The sequence below is a fragment of the Microcaecilia unicolor genome, chromosome 8 (assembly GCF_901765095.1).
Source record: "Microcaecilia unicolor chromosome 8, aMicUni1.1, whole genome shotgun sequence".
Lineage (NCBI taxonomy): Eukaryota > Metazoa > Chordata > Amphibia > Gymnophiona > Siphonopidae > Microcaecilia > Microcaecilia unicolor.
In genome coordinates, this window is record NC_044038.1 from 8,388,381 (window position 1) to 8,408,747 (window position 20,367).

General features: G+C 45.2%; 1 protein-coding gene across 1 annotated transcript in view; it reads right to left on the reverse strand.

The window, feature by feature from the left end:
- The window catches only part of ALKBH5 (alkB homolog 5, RNA demethylase), a 57,424-nt gene that overhangs the window by 35,614 nt on the left and 1,443 nt on the right, over positions 1–20,367 (reverse strand). The window lies entirely within an intron of this gene.

The following is a 20,367-nucleotide window of genomic DNA, read 5'->3' on the forward strand; positions in this document are numbered from 1 at the left end:
AAATCCTCTGCTCAGAGTGCAGTGGCAGCTATGAAAGCAAATAGAATGTCAGGTATTATTAGGAAAGGAATGGAAAACAAAAATGAGGATGTTATAATGCCCTTGTATCACTCCATGGTGCGACTACACATAAGTACATAAGTAATGCCACACTGGGAAAAGACCAAGGGTCCATCGAGCCCAGCATCCTGTCCCCGACAATCCAGGCCAAGGGCACCTGGCGAGCTTCCCAAACGTACAAACATTCTATACGTGTTATTCCTGGAATTGTGGATTTTTCCCAAGTCCATTTAGTAGTGGTTTATGGACTTGTCCTTTAGGAAACAGTCTAACACCTTTTTAAACTCTGCTAAGCTAACCGCCTTCACCACATTCTCCGGCAACTAATTCCAGAGTTTAATTATGCGTTGGGTGAAGAAAAGTTTTCTCCTATTTGTTTTAAATTTACTACAACGTAGTTTCATTGCATGCCCCCTAGTCCTAGTATTTTTGGAAAGCGTGAACAGACGCTTCACATCCACCTGTTCCACTCCACTCATTTTATATACCTCTATCATATCTCCCCTCAGCTGTCTCTTCTCCAGGCTGAAAAGCCCTAGCCTCCTTAGTGTTTCTTCATAGGGAAGTCGTCCCATCCCCGCTATCATTTTAGTCGCCCTTTGCTGCACCTTTTCCAATTCTACTATATCTTTCTTGAGATGCGGCGACCAGAATTGAACACAGTACTCAAGGTGCAGTCGCACCATGGAGCGATACAACGGCATTATAACATCCTCACACCTGTTTTCCATACCTTTCCTAATAATACCCAACATTCTATTCGCTTTCCTAGCCGAAGAAGCACACTGAGCAGGTGGTTTCAGTGTATTATCAACGACGACACCCAGATCCCTTTCTTGGTCCGTAACTCCTAATGTGGAACCTTGCATGACGTAGCTATAATTTGGGTTCTTTTTCCCCACATGCATCACCTTGCACTTGCTCACATTAAATGTCATCTGCCATTTAGCCGCCCAGTATCCCAGTCTCATAAGGTCCTTCTGCAATTTTTCACAGTCCTGTTGCGAGTTAACGACTTTGAATAACTTTGTGTCATCAGCAAATTTAATTACTTTGCTACTTACTCCCATCTCTAAATCATTTATATATATAAATATATTAAAAAGCAGCGGTCCTAGCACAGATTTATTTATTGTATTTGTACCCCACATTTTCCCACCTTTTTGCAGGCTCAATGTGGCTTACAGAGTATCCCTGAGGAACCCCACTAACTACCCTTCTCCATTGTGAATACTGCCCATTTAACTCCACTCTGTTTCCTATCCTTCAACCAGTTTTTAATCCACAATAGGACATTTCCTCCTATCCTATGACCCTCCAATTTCCTCTATAGCCTTTCATGAGGCTACAATTTGAATATTGTGTTCAATTCTGGTCACCGCATCTTAAAAAGATATAATGGGAATTAGAAAAAGTACATAAGGGCGACAAAAGTGCTAAAGGGGATGGGCCAACTTCCCTATGAGGAAAGGCTAAAGCAGCTAGGGCTTTTCTGCTCGGAAAAAAGACAGCTGAGGGGAGATATGACAGATCTATAAAATAATGAGTGGAGTGGAACAGGTAGCTATGAATCGCTTTTTTACTCTTTCCAAAATACTAGGAGGCAAGCAATGAAGTAGTACATTTAAAACGTACCGGAGAAAATGTTTCTTCACTCAACATGTAATTGAACTCTGGAATTCATTGCCAGAGAATGTTGTAAAAGCAGTTAACTTAGCGGTGTTTAAAAAAGGTTTGGATGGCTTCCTAAAGAAAAAGTCCATAGACCATTATTAAAATAGACTTGGGGAAAATTCACTGCTTCTTTCTAGGATAAGCAGCATAAAATGTATTGTACTTTTTTTTTGGATCGTGCCAGGTATTTGTGACCTGGATTTGCCACTATTGGAAACAGGATGGTGGGCTTGATAGACCTTCAGTTTGTCCCAGTATGGCAATACTTATGTACTTACTAGGAAAATAAGACCCATTTCTGACACAAATGAAACGGGCGCTAGCAAGGTTTTCCTCAAAGTGTTTGTGTTTTACAGTGTGTGTGTGTGAGTGAGTGTGTGATACAGAAAGAGTGAATGTGTGAGTGTGTGTGACAGAGAGAGAGTGTATGTGTGTGTGAGAATGAGAGTGTGTGCCAGGGGCCCCCTCCCACCCAGTTTCAGGGTCCGCCTGCGCCCCCTCCCTCCCAGTTTCAGGGTCTGGCCCCCCTCCAAGTTCCAGGGTATTTCTCCCTCTCCCTCCCAGTTTCTGGGTCATCCCCCCTTCCTCCACCCATCCCAGTTTCTGGGTGCGCCTGGCTTCCCTCCAAGTTCCAGGGTCTGGCCGCCCACCCTCCCACCCAGTTCCAGGATCGTTGCCCTCCCTCTCTCCCAGTTCCAGGGTACTTGCCCCCTCTCTTTCCCTCCCCTCCCCTCCAGCCACCCACCTGCAACGTTGTGAAGCTGACTCCGTGGCTTCATTGAAGTGAAAGTTTCGTAATTTTCGTCAGGTTCTTCGCTCTGTTACCATCTGTCGGCCCCGCCCTCACGCCTCTGATAGGTCCGCCGCCCTCGAAACGTGATGACGTTGAGGGCGGCGGACCTATCAGAGGCGTGAGGGCGGGGCGAGAGATGGTTACAGAGCGACGAACCTAACGATCCTTACGAAACCCTTCACTTGAAGCCACAGAGTCAGCCTTACAAAGTTGAAGGTGCCTTTTATTATAGTAGAGATATGTCAGGTGAAAGAAAGCTGGTGGGCTCCACCGCTGTCTTGCTTCTCCTCTCATCTTTCAATGAGGCAGTCTCTTCCTAAAATACTATCCACTGCTTTGAATGCACTTACTCCGCTCATTCCCAGTCTCATGAACCACCGTCTTTGTTGACCTCTAGAACCATATACCCATGCAAACTTCATATATTTCAAATTCATGCTGACCGCCTTCCAGTCTGGTATGGGACTTGTTAAAACAAATGTACTATGTCCACCTGACAAAACACTCTTGCCTCCAATCGGGGCTTTTTTCCAGCTGGTGTGCACCATTATGGAGTACCGACACCTTTTGTCCTGTCTTCCAAAAGCATCCTTATCCACCACATTATATTTCTCACTCAAAATCTCCCTGCCCTTTGTGCACTAACTAACCTCAAATCTGTGGCCCAGAGATTTAGATGCAGCTGCCTTCCATGTAGAGCCATTCTGGCTGCATTCATTGTACTAGCTGGGAGGAAAAAAAAAAAAAAAAAAGGTAAAAAGCCCTGGCTACCTCACTCTCTAAGGTTGGCTCTGCATGAGTACCGGCACATTTTTTCCTAGAAAAAGCCCACTGCCTCCAACCCTCTCTGCCGCGCTGAACTCCTTTCTCCTCCAACCCTCACAGCCCTATCTTTCTACCCACAATACATAGAGTACTTCCATTACAAGTTTAATCTTGAATTCTCAACCAGATCACCTCATCCTCCCTTCCCCACCCTTTTCCCCCTTTTCTGAATCGGAGAAGGAAACTGCACATAGCGGAGTGCCTCAGGGATCGGTGCTGGGGCCGATTCTGTTCAATATATTTGTGAGTGACATTGCCGAAGGGTTAGAAGGTAAAGTTTGCCTATTTGCGGATGATACTAAGATTTGCAACAGAGTGGACGCCCGGGAGGGAGTGGAAAGCATGAAAAGGGATCCGAGGAAGCTAGAAGAATGGTCTGAGGTTTGGCAATTAAAATTCAATGCGAAGAAATGCAGTGATGCATTTAGGGAGTAGAAACCCACGAGAGACGTATGTGTTAGGCGGGTAGAGTCTGATAGGTACTGAGGGGGAGAGGGGTGATAGTATCCGAGGATCTGAAGGCGACGAAACAGTGTGACAAGGCGGTGGCCGTAGCGAGAAGGTTGCTAGGCTGTATAGAGAGAGGTGTGATCAGCAGAAGAAAGGAAGTGTTGATGCCCCTGTACAAGTCGTTGGTGAGGCCCCACCTGGAGTATTGTGTTCAGTTTTGGAGGCCGTACCTTGCGAAGGATGTTAAAAAAATGGAAGCGGTGCAAAGAAAAGCTACAAGAACGGTATGGGATTTGCGTTCCAAGACATATGACCAAAGACTTGCTGACCTGAACATGTATACCCTGGAGGAAAGGAGGAACAGGGGTGATACGATACAGACGTTCAAATACTTGAAAGGTATTAATTCGCAAAAAAATCTTTTCCGGAGATGGGAAGGCGGTAGAACGAGAGGACATGAAATGAGATTGAAGGGGGGCAGACTCAAAAAAGATGTCAGGAAGTATTTTTTCACGGAGAGGGTGGTGGATGCTTCGAATGCCCTCCCGCGGGAGGTGGTGGAGATGAAAACGGTAACGGAATTCAAACATGCGTGGGATATGCATAAAGGAATCCTGTGCAGCAGGAATGGATCCTCAGAAGCTTAGCTGAAATTGGGTGGCGGAGCAGGTGGGGGGAAGAGAGGGGTGGTGGTTGGGAAGCAAGGATAGGGGAGGGCAGACTTATACGGTCTGTACCAGAGCCGGTGATGGGAGACGGGACTGGTGGTTGGGAGGCGGGAAATACTGCTGGGCAGACTTATACGGTCTGTGCCCTGAAAAAGACAGGTACAAATTCAAGATGAGTTTATCTTGGGTAGACTAGATAGACCATGCAGGTCTTTTTCTGCCGTCATCTACTATGTTACATAATTTACTACATATTTTATCTGTAAACAAACCACCTGATGATGGCAGCTTTTTTTTTTTTTTTACTGCTTCAGTTCCCAATGTTCACATGATATTTGCTTATGCTTAAAATGGTAAAATTATGTATAATCATACCTGATAATTTTCTTTCCATTAATCATAGCTGATCAATCCATAGACTGGTGGGTTGTGTCCATCTACCAGCAGGTGGAGATAGAGAGCAAACTTTTGCCTCCCTATATGTGGTCATGTGCTGCCGGAAACTCCTCAGTATGTCGATATCAAAGCTCCATCCGCAGGACTCAGCACTTAGAGAATTACACCCACGAAGGGACACTCTGCCCAGCTCACCACCGCCGAAACGGGGGAGGGGAATTAACCCAGCTCATCCCCACACAAGTGGGGGAGGGGAATCCGTCCAGCTCATCCCCGCGGAGCGGGGGAGGGACACCACACCCGCCGATGCGGGGGGATCTGGCTTATCCTGCAACCGCAACCGCGGGAGGAGCTGACTGACCCTAACACCGCCGAAGCGGGAGGGGTACAAAGCTGCCCTACAGCCGCACGAAGCGGGAGGGAGTGCCGGCAGAATTTAAATCTCAATCCAGCCCCGTAAAACGGAGGGGAGAGGAATGCAGCAGCTCACTGTAACACAAACTCGTCTTAACTCTTGAAGAATCCAAGTGAAAAAACTTGAACACGAAGTCTTTCTGAAGTAACTGAAGACTAAACTTGAACCTGAAATGCAACCAGAATAAAAACAGTACAGATATCTGGGAGGGGCTATGGATTGATCAGCTATGATTAATGGAAAGAAAATTATCAGGTATGATTATACATAATTTTACCTTCCATATCATCAAGCTGATCAATCCATAGACTGGTGGGATGTACCGAAGCAGTACTCACCCAGGGCGGGACATTGAAATCCCTGACCTCAACACTGAAGCTCCAAACCGGGCCTCCGCCCGTGCAGCCACAGTCAAACGGTAATGCTTGGAGAATGTATGAGCCGAAGCCCAAGTTGCCGCCTTGCATATCTCTTCCAAGGAGACGGATCCGGCCTCTGCCATCGAGGCCGCCTGAGCTCTCGCGGAGTGAGCCTTCAGCTGGATAGGCGGCACCTTCCCCGCGGCCACATAAGCCGCTGCAATGGCTTCCTTGACCCATCTTGCCACTGTAGGCTTAGCAGCCTGCAGACCCTTACGAGGACCTGCAAACAGGACAAACAGATGATCCGATTTCCGGAAATCATTGGTCACTTCCAAGTATCTGATGATGACTCGTCTCACATCCAGATATTTAAGCGCAGAGTACTCCTCTGGGTAGTCCTCCCTACGAAAGGAAGGGAGACAGAGCTGCTGATTCACATGGAAGCGAGAAACAACCTTGGGCAGGAAGGAAGGCACAGTGCGAATAGTCACTCCTGCCTCAGTGAACCGCAGAAAAGGCTCTCGACAGGAGAGCGCCTGGAGCTCGGAAACTCTTCTGGCTGAAGTGATAGCCACCAAAAGACTGCTTTCAACGTCAGGTCTTTCAGAGATGCCCTCGACAAGGGTTTCAAAAGGCGGCTTCTGCAATGCTCTTAGTACCAGGTTGAGATTCCACGCAGGCACCACTGAGTGCAGAGGAGGGCGCAGGTGATTAACTCCCTTGAGAAAGCGCACCACATCTGGCTGCGAAGCCAGGGAAGCACCCTTCAGGCGGCCCCTGAAGCAAGCCAGAGCCGCTACCTGGACTTTAAGGGAACTGAGCGACAGGCCTTTCTCCAGACCTTCTTGCAGGAACGCCAACACTGAAGAAATTGGAGCAGTGAAGGGAGAAAGTAAGCCTGCTTCACACCACGCTGCAAAGATACGCCAAACCCTGGCGTAAGCAGTAGAAGTAGAGCGCTTCCTCGCTCTCAGCATAGTGGCGATGACCTTGTCTGAGAAGCCCTTCTTCCTCAGACGCTGCCGCTCAATAGCCAGACCGTAAGACCAAAGGGGGAGGGATCCTCCATCACCACGGGCCCCTGATGTAACAGGCCCTGCTCCACTGGCAGTCGCAGAGGATCGTCGACTGAGAACCTGATCAAGTCCGCATACCAGGGACGTCTGGGCCAATCCGGGCCCACCAGGATTACCCTGCCGGGATGCTTTGCCACCCGGTCTAGCACCCTGCCCAACATGGGCCAGGGCGGGAACACATAGAGAAGCTCCTGTGTCGGCCACTGTTGGAGAAGAGCATCTACTCCCAGGGATCGAGGGTCCCGTCCTCTGCTGAAGAAGCGCGGCACTTGGCAATTGGCCGATGACGCCATCAGATCTAGGCTCGGCTGGCCCCAGCGCTTCGTGATGTCCAAGAACGCCTGAGCAGATAGCTGCCACTCTCCGGGCTCCAAGGTATGGCGACTGAGAAAGTCCGCCTTGACATTCATGACTCCGGCAATGTGGGCCGCTGAAAGCTGCTCCAGGTTCGCTTCCGCCCACTGGCATAGATTCATAGCCTCCTCGGCTAGAGGGGCGCTCTTGGTACCTCCCTGGCGGTTGACATAGGCCACAGCCGTGGCATTGTCCGACAGAACCCGTACTGGTTTCAACGCCAGTACCGGGATGAACTCCAAAAGCGCCAACCGAATGGCTCTGAGTTCCAGGAGGTTGATAGACCACTTTGCCTCTGCAGGAGACCAGAGCCCCTGCGCTGTCCTTCCCAAGCAATGGGCTCCCCAGCCCGACAAAGAGGCGTCCGTCGTGACGACAATCCACTCCGGGGTCACCAGAGGCATTCCTGCAGACAACTTGTCTGTCTGCGTCCACCAGCTCAGCGCCATGCGCACTGCTGGGTCCAAGGGAAGGCGTACAGCATAATCCTCCGACATTGGAGTCCAGCGCTGCAGCAGAGAGTGTTGTAGTGGTCTCATATGAGCCCTGGCCCAGGGCACTACTTCCATCGTGGCCGTCATAGAGCCCAACAGCTGCACATAGTCCCAAGCCCGAAGAGGAGAGGCTACTAGGAACTGGTTCACCTGAGCCTGAAGCTTGACAATCCGATTGTCTGGCAGGAACACTCTGCCCACTTGGGTGTCGAATCGAACTCCCAGATACTCCAGGGACTGAGTGGGGCGCAGCTGGCTTTTCTCCCAGTTGATGATCCATCCCAGGGAGCTCAAAAGAGCAACCACCCGGTTCACAGCTTTGCCGCACTCTGCATAAGAGGGGGCTCGGATCAACCAGTCGTCCAGATAAGGATGGACTTGTACTCCTTCCTTCCTCAGGAAGGCCGCGATGACCACCATTACTTTGGAGAAGGTCCGCGGAGCAGTAGCCAACCCGAACGGGAGGGCTCTGAACTGGAAGTGTCGGCCCAGTACTGCAAAACGCAGGAAGCGTTGATGAGGAGGCCAGATGGGAATATGCAAGTACGCTTCCTTGATGTCCAAGGATGCCAGGTACTCCCCTGCCTTCACTGCCGCTATAACAGAGCGGAGAGTCTCCATGCGAAGTGCCGAACTTTCAAGGCCCGATTGACCCCCTTGAGGTCGAGGATAGGCCGGACAGAACCTCCTTTCTTTGGTACCACAAAGTAAATGGAGTAACGTCCCTTGCCAAGCTGATTTTCTGGCACCGGAACGACCGCCCCCAGGCGGATGAGATTGTCCAAGGTCTGCTGCACTGCCACAGCTTTGACCGGAGACTTGCAGGGAGAGAGTACAAACCCGTCTCCTAAGGGTCGGCAGAACTCTAGCTTGTAGCCGTCTCTGATGACTTCCAGCACCCAAGCGTCTGAAGTTATTGTGGTCCACTCGCCCAGAAACGAGGACAGCCGTCCTCCAATCTGCACTGGGGCGTGGACCAAGACCCCGTCATTGGGTACGAGACCCTGGGGGAGGACCGGAGGGAGCACCTCCGGGACGGCGGTCTCTGCGAAAGGAACGCTGCTTGGGGGAGAAGGTCCTCTTAAAGGAAGAGGAGGCAGAAGAACCCGATCTGCCCGGGCGGTACCGACGGGCTTCCTGAAACCGTCCTCTGGAGGTACCGGGGCGAGCACTAGCTCGAGCCCTGACCTCTGGTAACTTCTTGCCCTTAGACGTGCCGAGATCGGTCACGATTTTGTCCAGCTCGACCCCAAAGAGCAGCTTGCCTTTAAAAGGCAATCTAGCCAGGCGGGATTTAGAGGCGTGGTCAGCAGACCAATGCTTCAGCCAAAGCCACCGCCGCGCAGAGATTGTCTGAGCCATGCCTTTAGCTGAGGCTCTCAAGACATCATACAGCAAGTCTGCCAAATAGGCCAAGCCCGATTCCAGGGCCGGCCAATCATCCCTCAAGGAAGAATCCGAGGGGGAAGCCCGCCGCACCATAGTCAGGCACGCCCTGGCCACATAGGAACCGCAAACTGAGGCCTGCAAATTTAAAGCAGAAGCCTCATAGGACGACCTTAAGGCCGCCTCCAATCTTCTGTCTTGGGCGTCCTTTAGGGCCGTGCCACCTTCCACCGGCAACGCCGTTTTCTTAGTCACCGCAGTGATTAAAGAATCCACGGTAGGCCACAGATAGGCCTCACGTTCACTCACAGCCAAAGGATAGAGGCGGGACATAGCCCTAGCCACTTTAAGGCTCGCTTCTGGGACATCCCATTGAGCCGAAATTAAGGTGTGCATGGCATCATGCACGTGGAAGGTTCTAGGCGGGCGCTTCGTCCCCAGCATAATGGCGGAGCCAACAGGGGCTGAGGGAGAGACGTCCTCCGGAGAGGAAATCTTCAAAGTGTCCATGGCCTGTAACAACAGGTTGGGCAAATCCTCTGGGCGAAGAAGCCGCGCTGCAGAGGGGTCATCCGCTCCATCCGAGCGGGGATCCGTCTCCTCCAAGGAATCCGCAAAGGACCGTTGGGAGACCTCAGACACGCTGCCCTCATCTACATCGGAGGAGACAAATTCCTCCAAGGCCTGGGAATCAACCCGAGGGCGTTTACCTCTGGGAACCTCAACCTCTTTACCAGACGAGGGAGCAGGGGCAGCGTTATGCATGAGGAAGGCCTGATGCAGCAGCAAAACAAACTCGGGGGAGAAACCCCCCAGACTGTGCACTTCCGCAGCCTGGGCAACAGCCCTAGGCGCACCCTCAACCGGCGCTCGCAATAGCGGGGGAGAGACATGCTGCGCATCCAAAATGGCGTCCGGCGCGAAACTCCGCGAAGGAGCCGCGCGGGAAGAACGGCTCTTAACTTTAGCCGCTTCTGTGCCGTCGCCCAAATTAAGGGCGTTCATGGCATTAATGTCTCCAACCTCAAGGGCGGCCCAAGAAGAAGCCGTCCAAGCCGCGTGGCCGGCCAAGATGGCGGAGGCGAGGAGCGGGGGATGGGCGTTTATGGCGGGAAAAACCACCACGCCGGAGGAAGGACCGGGGCATTCATCGATCACGAAACTGCTACCCAACAAGGGCGAATCAGGCTTTAAGACCCCCGCATCCCCTCTAGAAGCGCTCAAGCGACCCGGGGAGCGACCCTTTGCGCCCTCGCCCTCCGACGCCATATGCCACGAGGAGAAGAATCGGGGAACCCCCTGCCCGCTATAAAAGGTAAAAATTACCTGCTGTCCGCTCCGAGTTGTAACGACCTGGTGTCCCAGTGAGTAGCTGCAATAGACGCTTAAATAAACGTCGAAATAAACGCCTTTAAGGACGTTCAAAATTTTTTTTTTTTTTTTTGTAAACGGAGCCAGCGGGAGGGGGGAGAAAAGGAGGGACCTGGCACCACCAGGTTTGCACTTGCTCAAAAGAGCCCTCAACCCCAGGCACTCAACAAAACCTAAAAATTAGGCTTGGAGGCCTAGCCAGAGCTGCTGCTGTGTGTGACCACCACCTGCTGAGATAGAGAACATACTGAGGAGTTTCCGGCAGCACATGACCACATATAGGGAGGCAAAAGTTTGCTCTCTATCTCCACCTGCTGGTAGATGGACACAACCCACCAGTCTATGGATTGATCAGCTTGATGATATGGAATTTAGTCTTGACAGGTACTTTTATTTCAATGCTTTCTTGTATTTGGGGATCTTGCCAGAGACTTGTGACCTGGAGACAGGATAGTGGGCTTGATGGACCCTCAGTCTGACTCAGTATGACAATGCATATGCTCTCATACTGCCAATGTTTCTATGTATGTAATGAACCTGTGTATTTAGAATTCCTTTGTGAACTGCTTTGAAAGTAATTCTCAGAAGCAGTATATAAAGTATTTTTGATATGTAAGTACATAAGTAATGCCACACTGGGGAAAGACCAAAAGTCCATCGAGCCCAGCACCCTGTCCACGACAGCGGCCAATCCAGGCCAAGGGCACCTGGCAAGCTTCCCAAACGTACAAACATTCTATACATGTTATTCCTGGAATTGTGGATTTTTCCCAAGTCCATTTAGTAGTGGTTTATGGACTTGTCCTTTAGGAAACCGTCTAACCCCTTTTTAAACTCTGCCAAGCTAACCGCCTTCACTATGTTCTACAGCAATGAATTCCAGAGTTTAATTAAAATATAAATAAGTAATATGTGATGAGTGGGTACTGGAAGACATGGGCAAGTTTAATGTGTTTTTGTTTGGTCAAGAATATTTTAAGAGCCAGGTATGGTCTATGTCTCTCTCTATACACAAGCAAAGCATTTACTCGGCCCAAGGGAATGGAGAATTTGAACCTGGATCATTTACAGTACACAGTGTATAGGGTCAGCTCATATTAACTCTGGATTTGATTGGATATTAGAGTTGGCAGAAGCATGAAGTCGGTCTATCTTGTATTCCTCATTTTCATTAATCAGTAAAATAATTACAAATTTAACAGAAACTGAATTAGACTTTTTAACATGTTTGCACCCACACCTCTTGGCAGTTTTGTCATTTACCGTAGGTTGTTTATAACCTGATCAAAGCTGCACAGAACAATGATTACTCAAGGTGGATTAACTGGTTGGTTACTTTTAAAGCTGAGTCTTTGTACTTCATAAAGCATAAAGAGTTAGGAAAGATTATACTTGGGCCTGTGCAGGAAAGAACTTGGTGGTAATTTAAAATGTTCAACAGGAAAAGTGATAAAGCATTAGGAATTCCTTGCTTAAGGTGGAGAACATAGAAATATGTATTAAGTGGGTTTGGTCAATGGATTACTGCAGATACACAGCCACATTGTATATATTCTTACCCAATAGAGACAGATAAACATCAAAATCCTGACAGAATCCTTCAAATAGAAAACCTACAACCCAAAATGACCTCCAGAAGTATTTCTTCATCATTAATACCCAGGGAAAACCTATAGCAGTACAAAAAAAAAAAAAGACCCCCCCCCCCCCGAGTCCCTCTTTTAGCGATATTCAATCCAGAGCAAGCAAAATTGGCAAAATAAAAAAAATCATAGAGACCTATGTCCACTACTCCAGGAGGATGCATTACTGAGATATTTCCAGCTTTACCAATGTTTGCCTTCTGACCACCACCAATTATGAAGCCAAAATTATTGAAAAGCAAACTAGACAAGAAAGTTCCATTCTCTTCTTTTCGACCTAAGTCCTTGCAAAACACCAGACTAATTGTGCCAGAACACATCACAGGACCCACACGGGCAAACTATTCAACATAAATGGATCCTACTGAAGCACTTCCTCAATGTAGAAAATGTGAAGGGCACTATATTAGGGAGATGAACCAGAAGCTAAAAAAACAGACCACCTTCCACAGGCACCAAAAGCAAACCAAGATGGCATCTGTGGGTGAGCAATGCATCAATGACCTTATGCTCAGCATACTAAAAGGGCATTTTTAAATAAGTTAAGATTATTTGGACATCTACTTGAGAAAGTTTAAGTTACAGGTTTCCTATCACATTAGGAAGCAAAAAATTAAAACATTCAACCCTCCCCTCCCCCCTTTCCCTCAAGATCATCATTGGAATGCTTTTATTTCATTTATTTTATTTACCGGGATTTATTAACCACCTTTATGAAGAGATTCACCCAAGGCGGTGTACAGTAGGTACGGTTTAACATCAAACTTACAATTTTAACAGAATAACAGTAGTAAAATGTACTAGTATAAACACATACAATGAAAGAAGAAAACTTGAAAACAGCAAATTGAAACCTAATAAGACTACCATGAAAAATATACACATTTAACAGCACCGAAATGCAAATAAGAGTTATGGAATATCTAATAAGCACTTAGAGAATTCAAATATCTTGGGGTGGGGAAGGTGGGAGGGGAGGGTTGAATATTTTAATTTTATGGTTTATAATGTGATAGGAAACCCTTATCTTTGTTACCATTCAAATAACATTGCAATGATACTAATGCTTTTCTACAACACAGCTTATCATATAGCTGAGGGGCCAAATGCAGATATATAGATGGGGACAAGATACATGGTACTGAGTTTTATCCCCACCTCTCTTTAAATTCCCTTACCGCTTAGTTGTCTGTTTGTGTGTTTGTCCTATTTAGATTGTGAGCTCTTTGAGCAGGGACTGTCTTTTTCATGTATGGCATACAGCGCTGTGTATGCCTTGTAGCGCTATAGAAGTGATAAGTAGTAGTAGAGTCAGTTGGGATAATCAAATGGGTGACTAATCAAGATATAAGGAACTGGTCTAAGTTATGTGTGTAGCAAGCTAGCCCAGGTGCAGAATGAGTGTATAGTCAGGCATCCTATGTATTAAAAGGCTTGGGAATAAAGCCAGGGTTTTACCTGTTACATCTCAAGTTAGATGTAGCCCCTGTGGGAGTAAATTCCAGAGTGTGGGGGCTTCTCCTGAGAAGGCTCGTAGGCATACTTTAAAGTGTTTTGGCCTTAGAAAGCTAGTCAAGAAATAAGTTAGTCCAATTAAAAAAAAAAGTATCATACTTTCCTTTTCTTGTTATTGTTTTCTATTTACTACAGATAATATAAATAGAGTTGGCACGTGCTGTGTAATTAGGAGGATTACATAGAAATGGGTCAGCAAAAGTGAGACTTCTTATGAGATTAACTAGCTTCAGTAGTTACTCCCTATCAGGTCACCACAAAATGAGATAAGGATGACACTGAATATACAGGTTAACCATAGCCTGGATTATAACATCATGTTTTCAAAGCTGTATAAAGGTCAGCGGGTGATTGTAAGGGAGTTAAACATTAGAAAAAAAATGTTAGCTTCTTGGTGCATTAACTCCCTGTTTGCTTGTGGATCATTTTAACTTCAAAAAGTCTTACTTTATTTGTTTTGATTTGTCACTGCTGGAAAGTCTGACCTTTAAAAGTGTCTCCCTCTCCCCTCCGTAGTCTTTTGGCCCCTTTCATCATTTTATCTTTCTTCACATTTTCTACATTGAATCATTTATAATAAATAGAGCACAAATGCTTTTATGTAGGTAACTACAGTTTTGCGACATCTGATGCAGAAAGAAAACAGCACAAAACCATATATCATCACTATAAACTGCATTTTTAAAAGCCCACTTTTCATCAGCTTTTTGCTTCAGGCAAGTGGTTGCTACAAAAGTGGAACTGGAGACATGAATATTTCCTTGCGATTTATCCTTCCCATATAGAGGCACTGTAATTTATTTATTTTTCTAGCTTTAGGTGGTCACAATCTCAAGAGATATCTACGTTTAGGATTTTCCTCTATACCAGAACCCCCCCCGAGATGAATGCAGTTTCCCCAGAGGTGAACTAGGGTCATAATCTGAAGTCTTTTTAGATCCAGGTATATGCAGTAGAATCCTGCGGCTTTTAATTTTTCAACATATATTCACAGATTTCCATTACCAGGAAAGCTATAAATTCTGGTATCAGAAAAATGGGTTCATTCTGACCACTCTGAAGCAGCAAAATGACATCCCTACCTGCACTGAAACCTATAAAAAAATGCAGCACAGAAGTGTGTAAGTAGAAACAGCATCCGAATGGAAATCAGCAGAGATATGCACACACACAATTTCTGAAAGACACTATCTATCGTCTCACATCCAGAGTGGAGAAACACCAGGTTCAAAAGTTCTCCTAGACGCATCACTTCATCCACCACCATCTGGCGTACAAAAAGTTGAAGACTGTACGCTTTCATGAGCAGGAAAATGCCTACTTGTTAAAGTACCTTTGAGACTTTGATAGGAGAGCAAATTTAAAACCCACCCCCACCCTTGACAAAGGCATCCTTTTTATTTCACATCCACCACCACAAAATGCTTGTCTTTTCCTATCATTATTGGAGTTCCCTTCTTTTCTGAATAGATTGTACACTGCTCTGCCTTGGCAGCTGTCTTTGTACTCTATTTGTTTAGAGCGGTCAAGCAAATTTTTCAATAAACTATAAAAGTTGCCTCAAGTATACACTCATACAGAAAACTACAGACAACTCTTTCCTGCCTCTCTCACAAGGGTGGTGGTAACAAAAACTTAACACACTTTTGCCTACAATTTAGCACTTGTTAACACACACACACACACACTTATATTATATATATAAATAAATGTGCATCTTAAAATGCCTGAAAACATCCATCTGCTACAAATTGTCAATTTGGACATTTCACACTGTAGTTTGTCCAAATACCAAGGGGGGCATTTGAAGGCGGGACTAAGGAGGACCCAAAAGGGATTAACTGACAATGAGGTTTCAACCCATCTCCTTTGGGTTACAGTTCACTGCACTAACCACTAGGCTACTCTTCTTTTCCGCAGGAACGTCTGTGTGGTCATATTTTTGAAAATGCTGCCAGTCGTTCATGGCCATTTTTATTATTTAAAAGTTGGACGTTTCACTTTGGAAAATGGCTATTTGTTTTCGACATTTTCAGTGCAAAAACGTCCATATCAACCATAATTGAACAGGAAATCTAGACATTTTTCCTGTTTGATTATGGCTGTGAGATGGGTGGTATTTTTAGACATTATGAGTAGGATTATTTTTGGACTTAGGTGTTGCTTTGAAAATGTCCCTCAAAGTATCACTTGCACAAATTTTGGGAGTTTAAGAAATTGTGAATGTATCTACACAATTTCCCAGACATTTCTCACAGCCCACTTTCAGCCTTGTAAAACTGGGCGTGCCATACTTGGAAAGCGCACATTAAACAAGGATGCAGGGCAACTTTTGCTACAAGGTCAGATTACAGACAGATCTAACTTCTTTTTAAACAATTTTAAGCGCAAAATGACTCTGGTTAAGATGCTCGAACCTTTTATGTGGGGAATTTTCTTAAAGCACAAAACCACCGTGTTTCAAGGACATCATTATTAGGTACTCTCCCAATTCTTGATGGGGTGTTTTATGATTATTAAAAATTTACTATACTATCTTTCAAGTGTCATCACAGCAAAGCTGTTTACAGACTAAATAAAAATAAGAAAGGAATGCCATAATCTAAACAGGACAGGAGGCAAAACATGTCAAAATCAAAATAGAGGCAAAACATGTAAAGATCAAAATTATAGCATAAAAATTATTCACAAAAACAGAACAAATATCAAAGGCCAAAGAACAGGTTAACTGCCATAATTTTCCAGAGAGGTCTGAGAAACAAAATAGTCCTTCAGGCAGCTTTAAACAGTGTATGGGAAAGCTCTGTCTGTAAGCAGAAGGAAGTGAGTTTTATAGGGTTGATGCTAAATAGACAAGTGCTATAAATCATGTAGAGTCCAAAGGAGCAGGGGACAAAAAGGGCAGAGAGAAGAGATGTTCTACAGAGGCGCACTAATGACAAGGACTATCAAACATATAAACGGCAAGTGACCGACTCACCTGCAAATGCGCAGAAGAGTCGGAACGCTGAGAGTGTAGAAGTCCAAGCCCCGCCTCCATCAGTAGTACAGCCCAATAGGGAGGAGGGCTTGGACATGGGCATGGAAATTGGAGGAGGAGGGAGCAGGGAGGGAAGGAGGGGCGGAATTGATGGAAACAGACGCTGGGGGGGAGAGAGCAGGGTTGGTGGACCGGGGGGCATAGGAAAACAAAAAACTAGCCCGTTGCTACGGGCTTAACAGCTAGTAGGTAGATAAGGGGAGCCAAGTATACTGAATACCAGAATGAAGAGCTCCATGTGTAAGTTCAGGAGATGGAAAGGAAGACTAAAAAGAATTTTTGTGCCCTCATCACCACTTAGATCAATTCAATAATAAACTTTCCAAATAAAGAATATTTTTCTGTATTTATTAGCATACAAAAAGAGAGAGAAAAACCGCAGAGCTAAGCATCAATTTCCCCATCTTCTGGTCAAAAAAGTTTTTTTATGTTAAGAACTTTGATAAAACTAGAACAGTAATGCCATTCAAAGTTTACCTTCCAAACTTTTGCCAAACCTGTTTAAAGCCATAAAGTACAAATTATCAACAGTAAAGATTAAAGTGCCAACCACACTCACCTCCAAAACCACCATGCCATAAAACCTACAAATTTATCTATACCACTAACTGCGGTGGTTTGAGCTTCATTTCTGATTTTTCCCTCAGGGACTTTTCTGCACAGAGAAACAGATCTTAGACTCGGCACTATTTAAACCAGGATATACACTACATAAGTGCTGTGTACATTTCTAGTCACCCCTTTCTAAAATAAAAAAAATAAAGATACAGCGAAACTAGAAAATGCACAGAAGTGGTCAACCAAATGATGAAAGGATATTTTACTGGCTCCCTTGGATAAGCAAGGCTGAAAAAATATGAGTGAACGAAACGAACAACAAATGGTTATTTTACCCCTTCAGATATATTTGTGGTGTTCCCCTATAATCCTCAGACTACAGGTAGCAGATCTAGAAAACAACAGGAGAAAAGAATCTTTAAGGCAATGCACCCTTAAACTGCTAGAATTTGTTGCCAGTTGCACACATTCATAGAAGAGTCCAAACAAATTATAAGTGAATGAAGAAAAATAGGGAGAGATCCAGTGTCCAGGAGGGGGTGAACAGAACGCAGATGCCTGAGCGTGAAAACAGAAGAAATAATCAGGGTTCAAGTGGGGGGTGAATAGAGCGCAGATGCCTGAGCGTGAAAACAGAAGAAATAATCAGGGTTCAAGTGGGGGGTGAATAGAGCGCAGATACCCAAGCGTGAAAAAAGAAAAAATGAGTCTTGAGCTAAGAGTGTGAAAAGATCCGAGCAGAAGACACAAAGAAGAGGGGTACCCTGAATAGTAAAACTTCAAATTTGTTGCCAGTTTGGGGGGGGGGGGGGGGGGGGGGGGAGGGAAGATTTGCATATATTCTTAGAGGAAAGTCTATACAAATTAAAGAATTATAGCCAGTAACTGAAAAGCCATCATGTACCTCCAGAATGGAGCAGCACAAAATGGACCTGTCATCGTTAGTATGTTGAACCTGAAAGATCTCTTGTCCAACTATAATTTACAAGATCTACTGATTGGTATAGATGTACCCTAATACTATCAATGTACCCTAATACTAAGCATTTCCCCTACTCCACAACATGTCTAATCAAATTCTTTGATCTAGACAACCCTAAAAAAATCAAACCCAAATTGTGTTTCTCTAGTCTCTAAACATCCTCTATTCTTTGAAGTAGCTCTAAATTTTTAGAACTACCTAACATCGAGGTCTACCAAAGGCAGGCAACTACATGAATCATCAAATTCAAAACAAAATTCCTGCTTTACAATATTACTCACTAACACCTTAACGCTGGTCAAGTATAATAAATTCCAGGAAGTTTATTCACCAATGGTAGTCTACAACATTTCCAATCTCTAATTTAGACAAGAAAAAGCAACATTGTGCCTTCAAGAAAGAGACAATGGCAGTCCTTTATTGTGAAAAGGGTCTTTTTCACAATAAAGGACTGCCATTGTCTCTTTCTTGACGGCCCAGTGTTGCTTTTTCTTGTCTATATTGTATGCTGTATTACCCTCTTTTTTTGTGATTACAATCTCTAATTTAGAAATATAAATTCCATACCACTCTGGTTTACATTTAGATTTGAAAAATACTTCACAATTCTTTTCTGCATCTTAGTTGAAATACAGATAACTTATCCTTAATCAAAGACACAAGTTCAATGCAGGCCGATGACAGTGGTCTTTGTCTGCTGTCATTTTCTGTTTCTATGTGTTAGTTTGCCAAAAACACTGCATCAGTGAATTGGCGCAGAACTGCGGAAGAATGCTGGTTGAGACTGAAGACAGTGCTAGCATCACCACAAATTTCTAGAGATCTACAGCAGCAGGAAAGATCAGTTACACTGGAGAATCTCAGTAAATCCCCAAGAATGGTACCTGCTGATGTTGAAATGGCTGTGTTTCAAAACTCTTGTCCTTTTCCTACAGAAGTCTGGAGTCAATATGCAACTGTTACCTACCTGCTTTAGAAACTTCAAATAAAAATCTTGGTCCAGGACAACCCATCTCACTGTATTGCTCAGGTTGAAAATAAAGTCCAATATTGTGGAATCTTTAACGTTCCCAATCAAGGTTTTATGTTCAACAATACTCCAAGGTTTTGAAGATGGATTCTCAAATGATATCACCCTTAAAGTACTTTTTCTTCCTGTTATAAAGTTCTTCTTGAATAGAGATTTTTTATCTACAGCGCTCTTGAAAGTTAAGGCCCTATTAGAAGGCTCACAAGATCAAAAAATTCTGCTCATGTTCTCTCTAGAGAACTTTGTTGGTTACTTTTGCATTGAATATGGACTTTTTTTTTGTTGTTTAAGAAATCCTTCAGACATACACACTAACAGTTACCTTTCTGGCCCCTAGGTCTCTTCCCACCTCTGCTTAAGAGTTAAACACAATCATAATCACTCCAACACCACACCCCTCCCACAATAACCCTGTAAATATATATACATATAATTGGCATTATATTTTGAAATAGTATAATGAAGGTAATTTCCAGAAGTCATTTACTTAGGTAAATAGTCTGTTTACATGCTGCCCAACTTCCCTGTAGATAAACACACATCCTGTTTCTTTTAGTTTATGCAGCAGTCAGGACCTAGTTTCACTACAGTCTGGTACAAAATAAGTACCTGAATATATGTAAACTGCTTTGAATGTAGTTGCAAAAACCTCAGAAAGGCGGTATATCAAGTCCCATGTCCCTTTCTTGTTCTTTGCCATCCTCACCCCCCCCCCCCCCCCCACCACCACGTACATAAAACCTTACCCATATATTTTGGTATCTGGATTACTGACGTTTCTAAATATATGCTCTAGGAATGTTACTTAAGGTACAGCTGAAGTGTCAGCCTTCTAGGGCAGGAAACGTTTTGCACCTGAGGTAAGAAGATAACGTGCCCAAGGTCAAATGTGGGAGCAGCCGAGTTATTACAGCAGTGCCTGAGAACTTGAGAAGGCAGGCTTCAAATCCCACTGCTTCTATCTAATCTTGGGCAAGCTATTTTACCTTCCCCATTGCCTCAAGTACAAACTATTCTGTACGTCCTTTAGGGACAGGTAAACACCTAATCTTGGGCAAGCTATTTTACCTTCCCCATTGCCTCAAGTACAAACTATTTGTACGTCCTTTAGGGACAGGTAAACGCCTACTGGTTACTTAACATTGCTGATCCTGAGCTACCAATAAAAGCTGCAAGCTAAATCTTCTAAATAAATAAAGCATTGGCAATGTGCTTAGCTACCATGGTTCTTAGCTTGCTGCTCTAACCACTTGACCAGAGGTTCCGAAACCCGGT